We start from the raw sequence: 22492 nt of genomic DNA, 5'->3' as shown, positions 1-22492 counted from the left end.
GAATATCCATGCTGGGAAGCATCCATATCCTTGAATGTTCCAGCCCAGGACCCCCTAAGTGTGAAACAGATCTCCTCCTCCTCACTCGGTGAGATGCAGGCAGCTGGGGGGGAGACACAGTAGAACAGCTCACTTTCTCTGCACTTCACTCTCCAGCTTCTCTGGTGACAGTGATAACAAAGGGCTGCTCAGCATTAGGTGATATGGATCTCTCTCAGCCCACTAAACTTGAGTCCTGCAGGCTTCTCACTAGCCCTCGGGCTTGGGTGTCACTGCACCCTCCCAGCCTGGGGTGCCCTGGGACAATACCCCTGGGGGCTGGCAGCTGAACTTTCTCCACGAGGTCTGGAAGCATGGATTTCTCCTTACTGAAACCCGTGATTTTATTTTCAGGTTATTTCTTGCCATCCTGGGTCGTTGACTGCAATCACTTCCATTTTGCATGCTGCTCTTTGTAATTGAATCTATCGATGTATATTTAATCCACTTGGCACCCTGGTTGGTAACTAGGCACTGCTTCCCAGCCTTCTGTCACTTGTTTTCACAATTACTGTCTGAAGTTGGGGTGGGTGCCTGTCGCTCAGCTCTTTGCCCAATTGCTAGACTGCCTGGGAAGACCTGTGCTTGACAGTCAGGTCCACAGCTGGTACAGCTCCTGTGCTTCCATCTGGACGTCAGCCAGGTGTGTAGGACTTGGGTCATGGAAGCTAAGCCTGTTGGGTTTAATTCTCTTCTCTGCTGCTGATTTGCTTTGTGTGATCGTGGGCAAGTCCTTTAACCTCAGATGGCCTTAACTGGGTTATCTACTTCAGAAAGGTGTTGTAATGCTTAATTATTGCCAACTCCTCAGAAACCCCTGGTGGGGAAAAAAATGCATTTTATTCAGAAATATCGCTGACCTTCCTGGCCTTTCTAAGCCACCTTGGTGGTGCCAGGAGATATTTTTCCAACCTCAATAATGTTTCCTCAATTTTTCATCTGTACATTCACCCACTTTCTCAGCTGCATGTAAAAATGCCAAGCTGTCTGAAGCCATGGAAATATTTTTATAAACTTGACAGCCACGGCAAATATTCTTCCTTGGCAATAAATAAACAAGGTACACAGCCTGCCATTAACATCAATTTATAGCAGAGAGACCTTTGTCACTTATTGATGAGGGAATCCTAGACAATTCTTGTGCTAGCAAGCCATAAAGTAGTATTGTCTGAGATCAGGAAAATGCTGGATCCTTTGGGTTCCTGTGTGCTGGGAATAACTGGGAAGCTCTGTTTGCCCAAGTGCATGTGGGAGTTCAAGCAGGCACCAGATATTTGGTTTATTCAAGGCTCTTACAAACTCTGTTTGGCTTGGGTGTACATGTGCTTGGGGGCTTGGTGTCTGTTTGTAGACAAAAAAAGCCTGTTTTCCATAGTGGCAGCTGAAACACAAAGGTGGTACAAATTAAACTGGATAAATTTTAGACACCCTAAAAAAAAAAACAAACCTGTAAACAAAGGACATCAAGTCAGCATTGCAGGAGCAGAGCCTCCGTCATGCAGCCTCCTGTGCACCCTCCTTCCATTTTCCTTGCAGCTGGCTGTGGGCTGGGAGGGTTGGCAAGTACCTGAACCCACACTGCAACATCTCCCTGTGGGCAGCTCCCCACGTAAGCACTCAGACAGTGCTCATTTTGGTGTGTTCTAGGTTAATTTACCCTGAATACATCTAAACACAGATCTTCAGAGATGTTGGTGGTGCTGGCAAAAAAAAAAAAGCAGGTACCCCTTTTTTTCTCTCGTTACTTTGGGTTATCTCTTACTTTTTTGGCAAGCTCTCTTCCTGCCATCTTTGAGTAGTGGATTCTCTGTGGTGTGCTCAGGAGAAGAAAGTCTGGGCTGTTCTTCACCTGTGTCTTTGATGGAAGATATAAAGTAGGGAGCCAAGCTTCTTTCTACCACCTCACTCATTCACTGCCTCTCTGTCTCTGTGCCGTAGTTCTTCCCTTCTTCAAATGAAGATGACAAGTCTTCACTCTGCTTCCACAAAACCTTTGAAAACTAAGGAGAAAAACATGCAGGGCATTTGTCTTCCCTCTCCAGGAAATCATAAATCCCTCCCCTCTCCCCTCACCCCTCTCCCCTTCTCCTTTCTACCTTTTTTCCTCTCTCCTCTCCTCTCTCCCCTTTTCCTCTCATTTTAAGAGTTGTTATTATTATATTCTGTCCCTTTAGGTCTCCTCTACTTCCACTGCTCTTGCAATCTGTCTCTCTCTGCTGTTTCCATATCCCCTTCTATTTGCAGCTCTCTTCCTTCTGTTCATGTCATTTTCTTCTCTCACCCTGTATCTTCTACCCTCCCCCACTATTCATGCGCCACACTCCTATCGCTTCCCTCTGGTTTATCCTCCAAATTCCTCCCTTCTGTGCGTCTCCACCGCGGACCCCTTTTTGTTGCTGCCAGCTTCGGGTCCCTGCGGCCCGGGAGCTGCGGGCAGGGCTGGCAGGCCAGGCCTGAGGGACAAGGACAGGGCGTGGGATCAGCTGGACAGCTCTGCTGCAGCCCTGGCTGGCCAGGCAGGGTGGGGGTCGCCCTCTGAGAGAGCAAGGTGAGATTCCCTCCATGTGTGTGCTGCTGGCTCTGGATGGAGCTGCCTCGAGTCTCGTTTGGAGCTGCAGCATGGTTGTCACTTTAATGTCTGAGCACTTTGTTTCTGCCTGGAAGCTTGATGAAGGCTGTAGTCTCAAATGTTGTCTCCTTATGTCACCTCACCTCCTTGGACATGACCTTGTGACTTTCTCTGGTCCCATTGTCCTATTCCCATTCCCCTGACTTCTCCCTGGCTCTAGACACTCTGTTCTGAAAACATGGGTTGTGTTGTGCCTGGCTGCCCGTTAATCTCTGGTTGTTGAGAGATGACTGTCCCATGTGTCACTTCCAGCTGAGTTCAGGGCCCTATGCTCTGCCAGGGAAAGCCATGATGGAGGAGGGGGAGGATGAGCACCAAAAGTCTGGGAAGTCCTGTGCATCTTGATGGAGAGTTGTGTTGAGCCCGCAGTGCCCAGCAGGTCAAGACAACTGTGCTATGCTCCTGGGAGACCTGTGCTTCGTGTCCTGCTCTTGCAACAGGACAGCAATAACACTCACTGCCTTAGGGAGAACCCCTCTCCATCTGCCTGAGAGAGCCACCTGATCCCACGAGGAGCCTATCCCACTATCTGATGTGGGATGGAGTTTCCTCCAAGTCAGCCAGGGTGGTTGCAGTGTATTTAACCACCTCTCTCAGGGACAGGACTTTGGCTGCAAGGATCGAGTCCAGTGGCAGCAATTAAAAAGTGGTGGGTTTTTTATATCCCCTTATGCACTGTGTTTTCTCCCCACATGGGGGACACATGGCATGGAGAAGTCCCTTTCTCAGGGCAGGCAGAGGTGGCTGCATCTAGGCTGATGGGAGAGACAGCCAAATCAGGGCTCATGAGGTGTTCCTGACAGCAAGTCACGAAGAAAGAGGTCAAGATAGCCATGTGCTGAAGTTCATCCAGTGTCCTAAAGGACAGGGCATGGTGACTTTTTGGCCAGAGTAGAGTGGAGTTTAGCTCTACTCCTGGGTAGCACATTTCCCCGTTAGGTGTCAATCCCAGGCTTCTTAAAGTCATGAGCCTCAGTTTCCCTGACCAGACAGTTCCTGATTTCTCCCTTCTGTCTCTGCAACCCTCTGACCCTTCCTTAGCGTGTCCTCCCTCGTGCTTCATGTCAGGTGCTGTGCACCTTTTCCCATTTTTCCCACAGCCGTTTTTCTCCCTCTCCATACCTGCTTCACCTGTTTTACCTGCTTTTTCCCTCCTGCTCTGCCTCTGGGCTAGGTCTCTCTCCAGACTGTGTCTAAAACCCTCTACCTCATTTGCCTTCCCATCTGGCTTCCTTGTCTCCGTGGTCATGCCCTGAGCTGTCAGAAGCCAGGAGAGGAGGACCATTGCAAGAGCAGGGCAGAGATTGGAGGGTGTGAGGGAGAGCAGAGCACGAAGGCAGATTCCTGAACCAGAGTCCATAATTTTCTGGTCTTTGGCTTCTCCCAGGTATGTACTCTTAGCTACATGGCAGAAGTCCCCTTTTCCCAGAAGTGTGATTTTCCCATTGCTTCTACTTCACTACTGGCAAGCTCCTGAAAGGTTAATGAAGTCATTCACTGCAAAAGGAAAAAGCACATCTTCCCATGTTTTGCATAAATTAATCTTGGAGATTATGGAGCAGCCGGTGCACAGGGCACAGGATATGCAGCTATGTCCTTGAATCTTGTCACCCAAAATGCAGCTCTGGGAGTATCATGTAGGTGATACTGTTCTCTCCAGTCCTTGATATCAGCTGAGGCTAAAATGTAGGTAAAAAGCTGTGGCCTCCTCAGTCATCTTTATTCATGTTTCATTGTGTGTAAGGGAGACTGGGGAGGAGGTACCCAGGAATGCCCACAAGCCCTTCCTCCCATTGCGGTGGATCCTTGTTTCCCACAGATCCTCTTTAGAAAATGCCCTGTATCAGGTTTCATTCCCTCTGGATTTTTTTTTTTTTTTTTTTCTGCCTGAGAAGTATGCAGAAAATCATTCAATTGGTTTTGAACCACATGAGTGGGAGCAGGAACCAACCCCAGAAGGTAAGCGTTCTGACCTTTACTGCGCTCAGATAACTGAAAATAATAACAAATAAATACATTGTTTCTAAACCTCAGACTTAGGTATGTGTCCCTGTTTTATTCAACAAGAGCCTGAGCTCCTGGGAGGGCTGAGGTTATGAACCTGGTAGCTGCCTGCACTAAGCAGCAGCCCCTATGCTTTCCTTTTGTAAAAGGAGCTGGAGCCAGTCCAGATATTCAGGATGTAAGGGGACAGGGCCAACATCCCCACACTCCTGCCATCTTGCTGCTGGGACCCTGCATGTTTTCCCATGGCTAATGTGCTGGGAGAATGAGAATTTGTTTATTTCTTGCCTGTGTGTGTTTCTTTGTGCTTTTTGCCTCTTGTTTTCAAATATAGGGTTGACCATTTAGGGCCCTGCAAGGCTGGCTACCAATTTTGCATGTGTGCAGACACTGGATAAGATTATGGGATTTACTCAGCAAAAGAAGTGTTAAAACCTCCAAATCAGTGAGTGTTTGAAAAAAAGGGAACCTGTCTGGAAGGAGGACATGCTGAACTGTTACTTGCAGCGAGCTCCCCAGGTCTGGGTCTTAGGTCACTGACTCAGACTTCCATCATCTCTGCAGATGCCCCTGGGGAGGTCCATCTGAGACAGCCTCTCTCTGCAGGCCGCTGGTGACAGTAAATATTTGTACACTGCATGCTGGAGTGCTGATATGGGGCTGGAGTCCCATTGTGCAGTGTGCTGTCCAGACCCTGGAAAGAGACAGTCCGTGTCCTGAAGGATTTACTGCAGTCCCAAATTAGAGCTAGAAAACAGGCTTTTTGTGCCTACAGACACCAAGCACCAAATTCATGGTGCTTTCTGTCGTAGCTTGGCTTGATGTTCCTTCAGCAGGATGTTGCTTCCCTTCCCTCCTCTGCGACATGGGGAGATTGTTTGCTTGGTTTCTGCCATCCAAACCACCAGCGACTGTAGAGATGCCTGTATGCAGACCGTGGGGAGGATGTAGGGAGGTTTCTGGCATTCAGTCAGTGTAAAGCACCTTATTTATTAGAGTCTAATGCCCGTTTGGGATGTACTTCTGATCTAAAGCTCCTGAATTCCTCCCTTTTAACGTTAAAGAAGCCATTCAGAGGCCCCCTGGGCCCAATGTGTGCTTCTGCTGAAGTCTGCCCTGATCATATATCTACCACTGTCTTGCCCAGACTTCGGGTTCAGTGATTTTGTTTTCATTAGAAGATCTCCTCCAACTCACCTCTTCCTTCAGGGGTTCCAGCAGATACCCAAATAAATATGATATTCAGTGGGCTGTGCACGTGTTTCCATACACTACTGCAGTGTATGGAAACGTGCATTTACAACATGCAACCTGAGATGTGCCTGGATGTTTGCATTTGTGTTGTGTGGACGCTTGCATTCATGTCTGCCAGTGTATTTGGGCTGGAGGAGGTAGCAGCAGAGCCTCTGGCAGCTGGGAAGAAAGGAATGACAGGCTTGCTAGGGGAGGGAGGAGAGAGTTTGGTAGCTAAGATGAGGATTGGGTAACAACTGGAGGGGGAGATCAGATTTAGGATCCATGTTGCTCACTTCAGAAAATAGGAGAAGAAGCAGTACATTGTTTATTGGGGATTGTGTTATTCCTGTGCATTATTTATTAGACTTCTGCTAATGGTACTGCATAAAGAAGTGGCACTTCTACAGAAATTTCACAGACAGCTGGAGGATCAGTTCCAGGAGGTATTGTAACCAGGTCAGGTTGGTGTAGGGAATCCTGCTGGGTTCAGTTTTGACAGGCTTTGGAAAAGAGAAGATTGTTCAGGAGGCATTTGGAGGGGAGAAAGGGGGGGGGGGTGTCTGACTCACCAGGGAACAATGATTGCTGTGAGGATAAAGGGGCAGGCTGGAAGAAGACCTGGAGACAATGGTGAATTCCTGGGTTCAGCAGCTTCAGGATTCCAGCCTGAGGTACAAGGAAGCGTGAGAAAATGATGTGTTTAGGAGGAAGCTTTAGGAGTAATAAAGGCAGTTGGTGAGAGAAAGCCAGAAGTAAGGAGGAAGCAATGCTGCACCTTGAAGTGGGTCCCATAAGGCTTGATTTTGAGGCAGGAGTTGGAAGAGTGGATGTGCAGTGACTGTAACTGAGCCCTTCCTGAGCTACCTGTAGTGTCTGTTAGCACAGACCTGCTGGTTTGCAGCCTCTGCAGATGCAACAGGCAAAGCAGAGGTGTTGAGGTACCCAGGGACAGGAGACTATGTAGGTTTATGAAGTTCATAGTGCAGATGGGTGCCAGGATGGGTGACCCCAGCCAGTTTTTGGATATGGTCCTTCTTTTCATTTGCAAGATGTCTGGTCACTTAGAGAGGTGGGACTGGTGTTCTGATAGGTGGCATTCTTCCTTCACTCAGCCATGAATCTGAAATCAGCCAATACTGGAGGAGGAAATCATGCAATTGGTGCAAACTGTCTTAGGATGAGAAGCTAACTCATAAATACCAAAATACCCAGACAAAATGTAAAGGTTTTATTTTTAAGGTTTGTTTTACCCCACCACGTTCAACCATTGGGTGGGGAACACCCTCCTTAGTGCTTGTGACTTGTTTCCATGAGCCAAGAACAGGTTTAAATGGAAGTTGCCTTGGTGACACTTCAACCTGAGAATCTCGGTGCTGAGCTGGTGCAGAATTTTGGGGCTGGAGGGGAGGAGGAGGAACTGCAACATAAACACAGCTTCATGGGCTGTCCTTTATTTTTCTGACTGCAGTATGAAGCCTACTTTGTTAGATACAGTCGCACTGTGAACATGGGAAGTCCTGTAGCACAAACAGTATCTCCATTAGCCAGTCAGTCCCTGCCCTCGCTGAGTGGTATTTTATCTAATTTTAAGCAGGATTGATGCAAATCACTCAACAAGTGCCTGTGACTGTTGGCATGTTGAAGAGTTGTTTTGGGTTTTATTTTTCAGTTATTGTCTTAACACTGCACTGCACCCTACAGCAAACCTCCTTATTGTGTGCAGCTGTCCTGGGGGTGTGGGTAGTGCTAAGTGCACTGAGAACTGTAACAATAACTGTGTGAGAGTGGCCTGGAGGTTTGGAACTAACCAGGCCATGATGGGACACGATTCTGTTAATCTACTGTGTGTTTGGAATAGAAGGTGACTTGGGCCAACCAACTGAAATGCCTTCAGAGAGTCTTTCTTCACCTTAGGAGAACGTGTGATCATCTGAGATCTGGGACTTGAGTTCCAGCAGGGGTTACCCATTGGGAAAGGACAGTCCATTTTGAAAGTGAAGTGCTGATGGGTCCAGGAATGATAAAATCACCCTTGGACTTTTTTTTTGTGTGTGTGTGTCAACTCCTAGAAGTCATCTATGTTGGTATAAATGAGATCATTTGGCCTAATTAGTTCCAAGCTTAATTAGCAGTAATTATCCCAACATGGGAGTAATACTCGAGTAGGAAGTACTGAGTCCTCGATTAGATAGATCTCTAATTGGTGTTACAATATTGTAATTAAAGCATGCTTGTACGCCTCTGCCTCTGCAAGTGATTTGTTTTATGTCTGATTAAGCAGGGAGTCCGGCAGCCTCAAGGAGGCCAGGACATCACCACTGATTGAAACAGTGTATTATTCTTTGTTATAGGAAAGAAATGATGAATCACATCTACTAGGAAACACTGTGGGCCAAATTAGTCCTTTGAGTAATTGCTACTGGAGTTAGGGAAATTACAACAGGGGTAAATTTGGCCTCAAGTGTATCAGCTCTATCTGTGTATCACACAGTTAAACAAATACTCATTTGAATGTGCAGTCTGGCAATTACACCATCAGACAAATGCAAGCGAGTTAATCTGCATTTGCGATCACTGGATTGCAGGGGTGAGTTTGCTGCTGGGTGATGGTTATTAGGTTGCACATTCTGCTCAGATTTTGTGGGAAGTGGTGCTGTACGTCCCAGGATGCAGCTGGCATAGTTTCAGATGGCCACTGCTGGCTGCAGTGTCCTCTCCTTGTTGAGGTGAGACCTGGAAGGTACCGCTAGGACCATCAGGAGCACCTGGCAATTGGTGGAGATGGACAGACAAGAGTCCTCTTCAGCAGCGTTACCTTCAGACTGGCTGGTCTGATTGTCCCTAGCAGAAGACCCTTCAGAATATCAGGTAAACATGTTTTTTGAAGACGTTTAAAATTAAGAGAGCGATAATGGGAACTTTCTGAAATTAGTCAGCATCAAAACACGAAAGCTTCCTATGTCTTTTTAAGAAACCACCTCCTTAGGAGTTGGCAAGTGTGCTGCTTTATTACTTATCTGTTCGCTACATGAGTGGGCGACTGTACTTCCTGATTTGGTTCTCCAACATAGAGAGATCATCAGCATAGGTCTGTAGAGGACAGTAACTCCTCGCCTACAGAAAGTAACAAATAGGAATGCACGTATCCTCTGGCTGTCACAAAGGATTTCTAAGCACATTCGAGTCACATCCGAAGTAACACGTCATCTTATTTCCATTTTACAGCTGCGGAAACTGAGGCACAGATCGGTTACTTCTCTTGCTGCAGCTCATGGAGCTGGTGTATGGGGCAGCACCAGGAACACAGGGCAGGTCTCATCACCTTCTGCTTCACCCACAAAACCATCTTTCTTTTCCAGGAGGGAGAGTCCTCCCAGACGGAAGGAGATGACTTGAGCAAATAAAGTACACAGAATTCTGTTAAAGCAATATTAGGGATAAGAATTTAAACACCCCATACACGGGAATTCAAAGCGAGGGTTTCCATAGCAGCATTGCTTGGCCATATTGTATATACACTGTTTTGCATTGTGCTGGTGATGTCAAAGGCATATTCTAATATCTGTGTGTGCAATATGTCTGAATCAGAGCTGCTATGAAACTTAAGGGAGAATTACACCATGGAGGCATATTCTTGTGTGATGTTGGGAGGAAATAACAGAACTAGGTTTTGCTAGGATTTTTCTCCAGAGATATTTTTTCATGGAAAACTGCTGATTTGCCAGAATTGTTGCTATTTTCAGGAAAAGTTGACTCCAGTTTTGTGTTTCATCTTGGAAAAAAAATGGAGAAAAATTCTAAAGCTGTCAAAATTAAACATTTCAAGAAGGCAAAATGAAGCCTTGCATTTAATTCATTTAGTCAGTTTCTAGGTAGAAATTTTGAAAACTACTTTTTCAGGGTTGTTTTTTTTTTTTTTTTTTTTAACCTGATCAGATGTAGAACAGTTATTTGAAATTTCTGAAAATCTGGAAGAAATAAAAAGCTTATTTTTTCACACTACATAGTCCTGAACTGTCCTGGGAGTGGCAGGTGGCAAGGGAGTGACTGCATCACCCAGCACCCTGGGTGCCTGCCCGGTTGTGTGTTGCAATGGGAGCTGTGGGAGAGGTTTCCCACTGAATACCTCTCTTAACTACCTGGTAAAGGCATGTAGCAAAAAATGCCTGCTCCAAAAACTGCTCAAATCTTTCACAAGGATCAACTGTCTCTAAAAACCCAGGTATCACCTGGATATCTTAAGGTTACGCCTCTGGATGCGGAGTGTTTTGGGTGGGAGATACTGTTTGTCACATCGTTAAACCTCAGTTCAGCAGCTGATGGGATCTCCGAGGGGGAGCTGCCGCCTTTCTCTGCCCCACACTGGGGATCATGGGGCCTGTTCTTCTCACCTCCCTGTGCATGGACAAAGAGGGCGCCTCCCGAGTGGCATCCCTGTGCTCATCCCTCTCTGCCCATCCCTCTCTGCCCTTCCGTGCTCTGAAGCTCTCCTGGGAAGCAGGAGGGATGTTGCACCCTGGGCTAGGAAGGAGTGCTTGCACTCATGGAAAAGCCCTGTGAGTTATTTTGGCATCATTCTTCCTGCTGGCAGCAATGTTTCCTCACTGCCAGCATTCCCAAATGTTGGTGTAGCCTGTATGCCAACGTCTCCTTTCTCCCTGCCCCCTCATGTTGCAATTGCTAATTTCTGTGCCTGTGCCTGAAGAGCTGTAGTTTAGACTTGCTTTCCCATACATTGAAGCCGTTCTTGTTTAGGAAAGAAACTGCAAAAGGGGTGTGGGAGAGAGAAAAAAAGAAGAGATCTGGGTTTTTTTTTTCCTATGTGGCAGTGATGAATTCTGGGTATTAGAGAGACAAGCTGACAAACATCTGAATGAGTGGAAGAGACTTCTAACCCAAAGGGAGGAGTTGTGGTTTAGGTTAAAGCCACAAAGGAAGTGAAGGAGGTTACCACTTTCCTGTCTGTGGGCAGGAGGTTCTCCTTGTGCTCGTTTGAAGGCTTAGCTGTAGCTCATTCTTCCCTAGGAACATGCTCATCTGTGTACTTCTTGAAAGGCGTTGGAGCTGGCGTCTGATCTTGGGAGTGACAAACATCCCCTTTATACTCAGAAATCAGCAGGAGCTGGGAGCTAAAGATCTGGGAATCACAGTCTAATTTATGGAGCCAGATAGTCTAAAGCATCTTGTTAGGCCATGTGTCTTGGTTGGTGCTAGATCATGTAGTGTTTTTCTCTGTGCTTCTTCCTCTTGCTGACTCCAGTTGGGATTTTTTGTTGTAAATATCTGTATGTACCTCTGGGGCTTGTTGGCTTCCCACAGGCCTCACTTGTCTCATGTTCCTGAATGATTGGCAAATTGTGTCTCCATTCTGCCTGGATCCAGCAGTCTAGCATGCTGATACGGGACAGATTCGGAATGTCATTGGGTTCCTACCAGCATTGCCTTGATCTTCTGAGCTTGCTTTCCTTTAATGGTGCAGAGGCTTTAGCTGTATGCGGTTGCAAAGTTTGTTGTCTCAGCTCTGCAGCTTCACTCTTCATCTGAGAGAAGAAGGTGAGTGGTTAACCCTGGTGTGCTGCAGAAGGCATGCCAGGAGGGAGATGAAAGAATACAGGATTGCTCTTACAAGAGCATGAGCCTTCTCCTGAGTCAGAGGAGCATGGGCACATGAGCCGGCAGTCTTAATCCAAGCTATCAAGTGGTGACTGCACAGTTAGAACCACTGTCAGTGACAGTGACTTGAGTGTGTGCTGCCACTGCCTTCTGATTACTGTGCACTGCTGTACATGAAAAGAGCATCTGAAAGGTGCTCCCTGAAGAGCTGTTTTGTGGTCTCTAACCTTCCATTAACAGCTCACCTTAGACCCTAACCCTGGCCTTGGGATGCAGCAGAGTTATTTCATTTACCAGGTGTGAAAATCATATTTTGCCATGTGAGGATGGTTCCTCTCTCAGGTGTATTACAGCAACTGGGGTTTCTTTTTTTTTTTTTTTTTTGTCATTTGTTTGGGTTTTTTAATGCTTTATTAAAACTACAAGATATCATTAAAGATTTATATGTGGCAAATGTGCCCCTTTTTTGCAGAGTGTTTCCTTTTAGAGGCCTTCACGGTATTGATTTCAAGTAGATTTTCCTTCTCTGTTTTAAAACGTTTCCTTTGCCTATGGATTTTCAGCATTACTCACTGGAGCTGTGTGCAGTACATTCCCCAGACTATGCTGTCAAGCCAGAGTCCCTTACTGCTGCTCTTCAGGGACCACTTCTGAAGCTGGAACGACCATTCATTTGCTGTGTTCACTCAGTCCTGCGCCACTATCCTGCATCACATCCTTATTACTCCAGGATGTGCATTGTCATCTAACTGAGCCATGGGTCTGTTTTCACTGTGTGCCAGTGGATCCCACACCAAATCTGGCAAGTCTTGAGCTGGTCCTTTGTTGGACTAAGCAGTGTTTGGATGTTTTAGATGTAAAGGGAAAACAAGCTGTACAATGGGACATGAAGAGACTGGAGTTGTAAGCAGCTGATATTGTAAGATCATTTGTTTTTGATGTCAAGCATTTCATTTCTTAAACTCAACCTTGTGACCATTAGAGTGGTGAACAGGGATTTCTGTTTGGAGATGGCAGAGGACTCAGCAGGAAGGCTGAGGGTACTGGCCCAGCACAGATCCTAGAGGAGCAAGGTACCACTGCCCTTTTGAGGAGTGGGGTGATGTTCACCAGCCATTTCTGTGCCCCAGGATAAGGCCTCGGGATCCGTGTTCTGCTGGTGGCTGGAACATCTCAGTGAGAGCCAGATGATGGTGTGGGATCAGCCATCTTTTGGTGGATTGTATCTCTAAGATGTTGAAGACTTGGATTCAGACCTTAAAGCATCTGGCTTATGGAATTTGTCTTTGTTTACTGTAGTGTTATAGCCTTAGGGCCACAGAAAGTGCAGCTTTTTTGAAATCATTGGAGTTGTGCTTGCTTATGGCAGCAGGGAGCTGGGGACACGTTTTTTTGGAACATATTGCCGGGAACATAAACCCTTTTCTTTGGGAGATACTTTGTAAGGAAGTAAATGCCTGGGAAACATTGTCCTAATGGAAACAAGACGCTGGAGTGATCAGGTCACAGAACAACTCTAATTTCTTCCTCACATCTGTGACTTTCAGAAGCCACCATCCTAAGGCTCAGTTCTCTCCTTCCTCATTATCATCTTAGTTTTGAACATCATATACGCCATCAAGAGCAGGAACACCCAGGGGAGACTTCAATCTCTGCACATGGGAGAAATAAGGACTTGGAAGAGGAAGCTAGGTGACTTGCATGGGATATAGTCAGGCTGAAGTTGTGTCACTGGACAGAGCAGCAGCAATCTGTTATCAGATTCTAAAGTGGAAGGTATCTGTGCTTCAGCATTTAAATATTTAGAGGAGATTCTTGCTGCACTCTTTGATGCTGGATGCTCAAATAAAAGCAATTATCAAAAATACAAGTGATTTCTAAGGACACTGCACACAGTAATACCTGCATTTCTTGCATGAGCAAGATAGACTGCTGGCATTAATTTTGTCTTGGTTTGACAGAGAGGGCAGGCAAAAGATGTAGGTTGTGTGTAGGAACAGCCCATGTTGTGAGCAAGTCAAGGCACAGGGAGTGTCCCATCAGAGTTCTGTTACCAAGGCTGGTCCCTTGTACAGCACCAGCTGTTAAATGGATGCTCTGAAATAGAAGCGTGCTGTCCTAGGTATCTCTCAGGACCTGCAAGGCAGGTATTGTCAGCAGATGTATTCCTGCTGGGGAATAGCTCAGTATGATTTAAAATACGCTGGCAGATTTTGTGCTCAGATGGATGAGGAACATTCAGGCAGTCTGTTATTGCAGTTCAGCTGTGAGAGGCCGGCACCACTAGCGGAGAGGGACTAGCAAAATGTTTGGGCAGAAGTATGTCCATTCATGACATCTGTTGCTAAAGTGGTCCACAGTTTGCACCATAAAAGTGCATAAGTAAAAATGGAAAAGAAGAAAAGTGAAGCATTTATATAGCTAAGCCAAAACTCTCGAGTGCCCTCTAATAATGAAGAGTCTTGGGTTTGTTGGTGCTGTCCTCTATCATCTAAGACCTTGCAGATCTGAAAGCTGATGATTACTGCAGGAGAAAGTCAGCACCATACTGATGATAAGCCAATGTCTAATCTCAAGAGCAAGGGAGGAAATATTTGTGTTTTCTTTGGAGACATCTCTCTGTTTTATGTAATTTTGGTATAACACCTGAAAATCAGTGGCTGGTACTTTTGAAATGTATTTCTTTCATCAAAAGCTATTTGAAACAACAGGTTGCACCTATCCATTCAGTCTAAGCTCCCTTGACATTTTTAAATGACAGATAATGAAAACTGTCTTCATTATAACTCAAGCAATTTCATCAGACTGTCACAAGCAAACAATGGCAAACTAAAGACTGAACAACCCTCAACTCTACTCTCCTAGGTACCTGTGCTAGAGTACCTGGTGTCTTTTCAGATTCTAGGAAATATAAGAGGTGATATGTCTGCTGGGAAGGATGCTGTGTTGAGAGGCATTAGAGGTCAACAGGAACATGTTAAAATCTGTCTGGGAGCCAGTGGTCAGATGGCATTAAAATGGAGCACAAATGTGAGAATGATCGTGGGTGAGAGACATGGCTTATCTAACTGAGTGCTGAATTCTGCACTGCCTTCAGTTTATGAATGGATTTAAAGCATGGTGCCAAACAGACCATATTGCAGTTGTCTAATCCTTAGGTGACAGAGGCAGGCATGATTGTAGGCAGAGCTGCATCCAAGAGGACTCATCAGAACAGCCCAGTCAGCCTGGCATTATTGCTACCTGATCTGTGGGAATCGGTCCAGGCCCTGGATCTGAACTGCCGCAGGGAAACCTGGTTGAAGGAGCAGCTGTTGAGGTATGGTACTGGCTTATCTTCCCCTGCCTGTCTCTCCCCAGTCAACATTGCTTCAGGCTTGCCTGGGCTGAGCATCAGTCACCCAGGTCCTTCCCCCCCTTGTCCAACCCCCCACTCCCCAAATTTAGAGAATTAACCAAGCTACCTCCCACAGTTAGATTAGAGAGGGAGTGAGAGCAGAAAGGGCATTTCACAGTAAAACATAATTTCTATAAGATGGCCACAGTACAGGAGAGGCTAGCACCAGGGAGTGAATTATAGGGGTCCAGAGAAGAGAGAAGCTGTGGCAGAAAGAGGGTTGTTATTGGAGAACACAGGGAAGAAAATGACGGAGATAGAGGGTGTAGATAAATAGTTAGAAATGGCTGCAGCAGTGTGATTTGGAAGGAAAATCAGTCACTACTTCAGTCACCAGTGGTGATCAGTTTAGGGAGCTGAGTGGTAAATTACAGGCAGGTCAGGACTCCAAGAACACCCGTGATCCTGTGAAATGCTGGAGAGAAAAAAGTTGCAGTAACAGTGAGTAAGACTTAGATCTCATCTAACTGAGCATGAGTATCTCAAGGTGAAATAGCAGAAGGAGAGGAGGCGGGAATATTGATTTCTGCCTTGCAAAACAGACAACAACGCCTACTTTTTCATAGCAAGAATTTAACCATTCGCTTTAATGGGCCAGTCTGCAGTACACTGGGGGCTTGGTTTCTTTGTGCACAGTCCAGAGGGGAATTCACACTGGGGTTGTTTTTATTTTTTCATAGCCTTGAAGGAGAGACATGAGCAAAATTTTACCCTCAAACAACTCTGTGCTGCCTGTAAGGGCATGTCCATGTTGCTGGCCTGTTGTGCAGCAGGCGGGTGCCCTGAGCAGCTGGATGCTGGAGGAGCAGTGCTGGAAGGCACAAAAAGCCCGTTATGTCAGGAGAGCTGTTGTATGTGTTGGCGACAGATGACTTCTTCTGTCTGTCTGAGGGCAGACTTAGCCTCCTATTTATCCTATGAGAAGGATGCTTCTAATGAGAGGTGCTTTCTTCATCTGGTCGTGGCTTTCTCAGAAATGTTGCTTTGGGAATGAAATTTTGTTTACTCGGTTTTACACCATGGAGGTGCACATGCATGCCCCAGTGCTGTGGGCAGGCAGCACAGAGAACGTGGCTGTGTGGCTGTGTAAGGGGGCTTGATGGCTTATACCAGGCTCAGCAGGTGGCTGAAAGGAAGCAGGAGATGAGTTTGGCAATTTTGTGAGCTGCTGCCATGTCTGTTTTCATTGATGTCAAAGACGGCCATACACATACAAAGGGAGGGTAAAGTCATAGCTGAGAATTTTAAAAGGCTCAAGGGTCAGGCAATTCCAAAGGCAAATTCTCCTGGCAGCACCAGAGCACTCAGTGTATGTTAGAAGTTCACTGTAAAGCATGGGGACCGTGTGGTGGAAGCAGTATTCCTGTGCAATTATTGGTTCTGAAGTCTTCTCTGTGCCAAAATTTCCCACCTTTGTTTGGTATGAATTCATATTTTTCATGTGTTGCATGAGCATATGCTTCCCCAGATTCTGTTTACCTGATTTCCCTTCTGAATCAGTATCTGTTCTCTCCCTCATTTTCTTCTACCTGTTTTTTTTTAATCATAGGAGATAGAGGTGAGCATTTATCTCTATGCTGCATGATATTTGCCTCATACCTGCTTATGACTTGAGAAAAGACTTTCTAAATAGGGCAAGAGCGTCCTGCAACTGGAATCTTTTAATACACAGGATTTGTTCATCACATCAGTTTTTGATGGGAGATAATGTCTTCAAGTGGGGCAGATCAACTATAAGTCTCTGTGGATATCCAGAAGGATATTTTAACCACAGTCACAGTTCCATGTTCCAGCCCAAACCTGATTAAGGCTCAGATTGTTTGGGTGTTTGCGTGAGCAGGAAAACACGACATCAACTGTTTCTCTCTTTTCTGTGCAGACAGGAAAGTGAGAGCAGGACCTTTCTTGCCCAGGTGAATTTGCCATCATCTGCACACTGTTGCCTTGGGGTGATGTGCAACCAGTGCTGGTCAAATGCATCAGCCAGTCTCATTCCCAGCACAGCTCCATGCCCTGTGCAGCCAGACGGATAGTAGTCATTGCTGTAGGTGACTTACACGTAGTTTTTTCACCAGCACTGAGGACAGAGGTGAGGTTTGCATATGTGTGTGTTTTGAGGGAATGTGTGTGATGTATGTGAATATTGATATTGGTATGGGTAGAGAGGCATTTCCTTCCTCTGGGAGGCTGCGAAGTCCCACCCACAATGGGATGCAGAGGGACTGTTCACACGAAGTATGTTAAAAATATTGTCTGGTGGTTTGCAGGATGGAGGCTCAGCAAAACTGAGGAGACTCGGGTTAATGTCTAATACTAAAAGAAACTGAACAAGAAAGAAAGCCACAACAATCTCTCCCCCTCCCCCAGGCCTGATTTCCTAATCTTTTAGGAATGATTTACAATAAATAAAAGATTTTCTAGAAGGTTTTTTTTTCCAAGTTAACAATAGATGTTAAAGTACCCCTCCCTGTGGTCCTTTTCCATTTCTTTCACACTGTCCAGCTTTAGACTTCATCCTGCAGCAAGATTCATGAAGGCAACTCCCCTGTGCCCATGCAGAGAGATCACGGCAGTATGCAAACCATAATCACCTGGATTCCTTACAGAAATGGGTTGTTTCCTTTCTAGAAGGCTCATTAGAGCATGCAGCAGTGTAAACCTTGAAAGCTTGTAAGAAAATGGTTTCATGGAGACTGATCTCTCTTGTCCCACAGCTCCTCTGATCATTTACACGGGAGCACAAAAGAGGGCAAAAAACCGCCAAACCTAAAGCAAACAAACAAAGCAAAACATCCACCTAATGGTGTGTGTTCTTAATTTCCAACAGTGATGGTGTTTTACACCCACTTTGTGCAGGTGTACACGAATGCGGGTCGGGAAGCAGTGTAGAGAGAGCAAAGCTCTTAAGGAGTTAGTGGAGCTTCCCTGCTGGAAGGTTATAATCGCACTGAAAGAGGGAAATCTTGCCTCGGCAGACAGGAAATATGTGATGCAATTTCAGCGCAGAGTTGCTAGAGATAGAATAGCCCATAAACTTAAAAAAAAAAAAAAAAAAAAAAAGTAGGGAACACGTTGCATGGCCCAAATGTGCCATGTCGAAGCTAATAGCAAGGGATCCTGTGCCTGCAGAAGCAGCAATGTTCTGGCTACATGGTGCATGGTGTTGACATCCTCTACCTGCAAGTAGAAGTGCCCGTCCATGATCCTGGGTGTAGGGACTGTTGGCAGATTCTTCTTACTGCTGACCACTTTCCTTGAGGCAAGGTTTTTTTAAACATCATTGATTGAAAAGATCCAATCTACTGTTGTATATGAGGTGAAAGTGTTTCATGTGGAATGACTGTGTGTGTGGTTGGAGAAGGCTCCACTTTGGAGAGTTGATGGTCAGGAGCAGGGTGTGGCTTCAGAAAAGGGTAATGTCTCGAGCCTTGACATGCTGAGGATCCATGTCTCCATTTCACCTTCCCTCAGTCCCATCTTCAAAAGTTCCTGTTTCTCAGATGTTTCCACTCCTCCAGTTGTGCCAGTTCAGCTGCTTGTGGGGATGAAATCTACATCAGGGCTGGTCTGGTGTTAAGGTTTTGTTCTTGTCAGTAGTGCTTTAAAAAAAAAACTTGGATCATTTAAACAGCTCACCTATGCATGTAGCTACATAAATAGTTTAACCGGCACAAGTGAGCGGCAATAACCGAGAGAGCATGGCAGGATCCTCTAAAACTGGGTCTGCTGCAGATGGAACAGTGAAACAGAGCCACAGCCCTACACGCTCTCAATGTTATTTGCATGAGTAGCTCCATTGTGCTTCAGTGGGACTCTACTTACACATGTAAAATTAAGTGTTTGCAGGGCCAGGCCCTTGAAGAGAATAAAAGCCGCGATCGGGGTGTGCCATGCTCTGAACCATGTACAGAAAGTGTCATGCAAGTGTATTTTGTTGGCTGGGCTATCTTGTCTGATCTGTCTGCTGTGAAGAACCAGAGCTCCTGTGGCAACTTTCCTAAGGTTTGCTTTGCTCTAATGGAAGAGGGCCCTGCTTTTGAACAGACGGGCTGATCTCCTGCCCTCGCTGCAGACAGGGAGTTTTGAGGAAAGCGTACACAGTGTGGTGAGAGCTGTAATGCTTCCAAGATGTTCTTGGATTTGCCAGAGTGCTCTAAAGAGTCGGGACAGCTGGTTTCTCTGGGGCAGCTTGTAATGAGCTTGGCCAAGGGAGGGCAAGGCCCCAATACAGGGGGCTGTTCTCGAGGCTGGTGGGGACGGTTCCATCATCTGGGGCTCTGCTACCTGAAATCCCGACTTACAACCAGTTAGGATCGTTTTGGAGCCTGTTGTTGTCAGTTCCCATGGTAAAATCCTTCAAGGACAGCCTTGGGAATTCACTGCTGTGGCAGATTCCCAAAGGTGGTGGGTGAAGCTGCAACTTAATTCTTGGGAGTGAAGCAAATCACCTTGATCACTGCTCTCTGGAGCCCCAAAGAGAGGAAGGAAGAGACTTAAAGCCGTTGAAGGGGAGAGGCTTGGTGTGGTTATTTGAGACCGCTGCCTGCAGAGTTGCACAGTCATTTATAACTGTTTGAAATGTGGGGGGATGGGGTCGGGGGGATGGGAGGGGAGTCGGAGGAACTACAGCATCTGCAAACTAGTAGCATTTTGTGCTCATTTTCCCCGGTATAACTCCTAAAGGGACCAGACAGTGAAGTACTGAGTTGGAGGAGGGAGGAGAACAAAAAAAGCAGCTCGCTAACTCCTCGTATTTTATCACTGCTGTTGCATGTGTCGGGATTGAGGCACAGGGTAGGATTTTCAAAGGTAGTTTTGGAAAACGGAAGTTGGGTGCCTGGCTTCCTTAGGCTTCTTAGAAAAATCCCAGCCTCTACTGCCCAGGGCAAACAACTTCCTTTTAAGCAAACCACGATGGGTTCCTGGTGTCAGTGAGAGCGGGACTGGGTCTTCTGTTGGAAGCACTGTGAGGTACATTCTCTTCCTTGCTCCATGCTGCGCTGCCTGGCCAGCATGGTGGGATGTGTGAAGGACAGGAGGAATTGCAGGTGTTGCATTAATAGAGACCCGTATCAATGTAAAAATGGGCAAAGTTTAAATATCACTTAAAGGAGCATGTGGAACCGATGGCAGCAAAGGTGGTGGTTCCAGTTTCACAGACACTTCAGCTGTAGAAGGTGCTGGCTGCGATCATTGGAAAGATGCAGGTGGGGCTGGCGTCAGTGGGTGGAAAGACTTGTCAGAGACCAGATTTCCACCTTCGGGTCCTGGATCCTGGGAACTTGTAGCCCCAGGGACTTGTCTAGAAAAGGTGTCAGTAGGCTGAAAGTATGTCCAGCGGGAAATGCTTCGGATCTCTGGTCTGCAAACCAGAAGGGACTGAAACCCCGCTGTTAAGTATCTTCCCGAAGGAAGAGCATCTATTTGGGGTAAGAGGTGATCATTAGCTACCGTTGCAGTACTCTGGAAGCTGTAAAGAGTTCTTCAGCAGTGTTTGCAAGTGGCCAAGGACAAGGAGAGGAGAAGAGAGGGACAAAAAGAGAAAAAAGGATTGAGGGCTGAGCAAAGAGAGGAGGTGGTTTTATCTGCCGAGAGCAACGCCCAGCATGAATGTTGCTCTAAAAGGGTCTTCTTCCAAATACTTTAGTTACTTAAAAGTGGGAGTTGGACAAAGAATGGGTCGTTTGAGGATAAAGGGGGAGGGAGGACACTGCATTTCTGTTCACTGATGTTGTATTGGCTAAACAGGTTATTCAGGCAGCGCGGATAAGCAAAACTGATCCGCTGACTTTTTCTGTTCGGCTGCATCGGTGTGCCACCGGTGGCTTGGAAACCTCTTCCTTATAGCCACGAGATCGCCCATTTTAAGAACATTTTGTGGAAGGTGAAGGATTAGTGGATGTTGAAAGCCATCTTTCCACAGAGTAAGTCTCAGACTGAAAAGGGCGGGGGATTGCTAAAAATTTTCAGAACTCTTCACTGCCAGTTTGAAACCAAACTACATTGATGTCTAATCCCCCAAACACGGAGCATTTGTCCAGGATGGGGCCCTTGAGCATTTTTAGGAGTTGATAGGTTGTGTCTGTTTGCCATTACTGCCTGGTTCCTCCCTGTTCAGTTCCAAGCTGCTGCTTATCCCGGCGCTTTCTCTCATCAGAAGAAAGCCGTCCGGTCACTCGGCGGGTGGGCAGTCGGGGTGCTCAGCCCGCGGGGAGGAGGGACGCGCTTCTCCTCCACGAATTCCCTCCGCTCTCATCCCGCATTTTTCAGAAACGTGCGGAAGGGACGTGTGCCAGCGGCCCGGGCCGCCCGGCGGTGGTCCGGCGGCTCCCCCGGCCGTGCCACCGGGCTGCCGGCGATTCCCGGCGATTCCCGGCGGCCGCCTCGGGTCCCCAGGGCGCGCGGATTCGCCCTCGCCGGGGGGCAGCGAGGCTGAGGCGGGGATACCGCGGCAGCGGGTGGGCCTGGGCAGGCCGGTGCGGAGGAGGGCGGGCAGGGTACCGGGCTGGGGCCGGGCGGCGCCGTCCCCTGTCCCGCATCCCGCGTCCCGCATCCCGCGGGGGGCCCCGCGCGCCGTTCCCGTCAAGGGGGCGCCGCCGTTGGGGGGGGCAGGGTGAGGGCGGGCCCCCCGCGCGCGCCGCCTCAGGGGGAGCGCGAGGGCCCCTCCCGGCCCCGCCGGGGGCGCCTCCCCTGCGGTACCTGGCGGGCACCGGGAGCACGGGGAGAGCCCTTCCCGGGGAACCGGGGCACTGAGGGCGACTCTCGGCGCCCGACGCGGAGGAGGGGAATTCGGGGTGGAGGGGGTGGTGGCCCCTTTAAGAAGAGCCCCGGGCGCGCGGTCTCTTTAAAAAGGGGTGAAGGGGGCGTGGCCGCCGCGGGGCTGGGGCCGGACTATGTTAATGAGGGGCGGGGCCGCGAGGGCGAGGGGAGCCTGTCTCTTTAAGAGCCCGGCTGGTACCACCGCGCGGCGAAGGGGGAAGGGCCGCAGTCGCCGCCCTTCGGCCGGGGAGAGGCGGGGCGGGGGGGCCGGGCGAGACCACCGCGCGGCGCGGGGAGCGAGAGGCGGTCCCGCCGCCGGCCGAGTGAGTAGCGGACGGTACCATTGCCGGGGCGGGGCGCGCGCGACGGGCGGTACCATTCCTCTCTCCGCGGGTTGCGGGACGCGGCGGGAGGGGGGCGCGGGGCGGGGGGGGGGGAAGAACCGGTGTGGGGAAAAGGCGGGGGGGGGGGAGCGGGCGGGGGGAGCGGGCGCGAGGGGCTGCGCTGGGCGGTACCATGTGCGCGGGGAGCGGGGGGGGGGAGGCGCCGGCGGACAATGGAGCCTGTGTGTGTGTGCGGGAGGGGGACGGAGCCGCCGCGCCGCCCCCGCCGGCCCCGGGCTGAGCGCGGTGAGTGCGGGGCGGGCACCGCGCACCGGCGCCCCGCACCGCCCGCCCCAAGCTCGGGAGGTGGGGGCGCCCCAAAGGAGGCGGCGAGGGCAGCCCAGGGGCTGCATGGGGTGCCTGGGGGGCTGCGTTCCGTGGAGGGATGTGCGGGGAGCAGGGGATGCGCTCCGCGGAGCGATGCGTGGGGAG

General features: G+C 48.3%; 1 protein-coding gene across 7 annotated transcripts in view; it reads left to right on the top strand.

The window, feature by feature from the left end:
• BCL9 (BCL9 transcription coactivator) overlaps positions 1–22492 on the top strand; it is a 58003-nt gene that overhangs the window by 6223 nt on the left and 29288 nt on the right. The window contains exon 1 of one of the 7 annotated variants that reach the window (XM_021541436.2): positions 21907–22000. The exons of 2 other annotated variants lie outside the window; for them this stretch is intronic. The gene's annotated coding sequence lies outside the window, so the exon portion shown is untranslated. 4 more of the 7 variants (XM_021541462.2, XM_021541454.2, XM_021541444.2 and 1 more) reach the window with 4 other exon arrangements.

This window comes from Lonchura striata, chromosome 2 (genome assembly GCF_046129695.1).
Source record: "Lonchura striata isolate bLonStr1 chromosome 2, bLonStr1.mat, whole genome shotgun sequence".
NCBI lineage: Eukaryota > Metazoa > Chordata > Aves > Passeriformes > Estrildidae > Lonchura > Lonchura striata.
Note: the sequence above shows the minus strand (reverse complement) of the source record. Positions and strands in the feature narration are given on the sequence as shown.